Raw genomic sequence first — 665 nt, forward strand, 5'->3', positions numbered from 1 at the left:
ATAATTCTTTTTTAACTCTGCATGCATATCATGCTACAACTTCTGCTTTAGTATCTGGTGTATTGTTATTTTTATCCACTCTTTGCTGATGTCAAAAAGGGGGAGAAGGCTATACATATATTCGTGCAGGTACATCCATTGCAGGGGGAGTCGACTATAGATACTACATGAGAAGTCGAAAAAAAGTAGTCCCAACGACACCTATTGAGGGGGAGTCAACTGCACTCATTGAGGGGGAGTAAAATACAGGGAAGTTAACTGATGTTTACATATATTATTTTTTTGTCATCATCAAAAAGGGGGAGATTGTTAGGTTTTAGTTTTAATGATTAAAAAATATAATTGCTTTTGGTGTAGGGACTCAAGGAAATCAACCAATATCAAAGTGCACAAAGAGAAACAATCAAAGCTGAAGGAAGAAATCAATCAAAGATTGATTGAAGCATTCAAAAAGAAAAGAAGCACTGACGATCCGGTGAGATAATCAATCCGAGATTGATTGAAGAGTTAAAAAGGAAAAGAAGCATTGAAGATCCGGCAAGAAAATCAATCAGCAACTATTACTGGAAGGACCCAGAATTAAGGAGCAAATCTGGCGCTATCAAGACTTTAAAATGGAAAGCTGTCAAAGTCCACACATCAAGAAAGAGTAACGGGAATTAACC

Source organism: Nicotiana tomentosiformis, chromosome 3 (assembly GCF_000390325.3).
Source record: "Nicotiana tomentosiformis chromosome 3, ASM39032v3, whole genome shotgun sequence".
Taxonomy (NCBI): domain Eukaryota; kingdom Viridiplantae; phylum Streptophyta; class Magnoliopsida; order Solanales; family Solanaceae; genus Nicotiana; species Nicotiana tomentosiformis.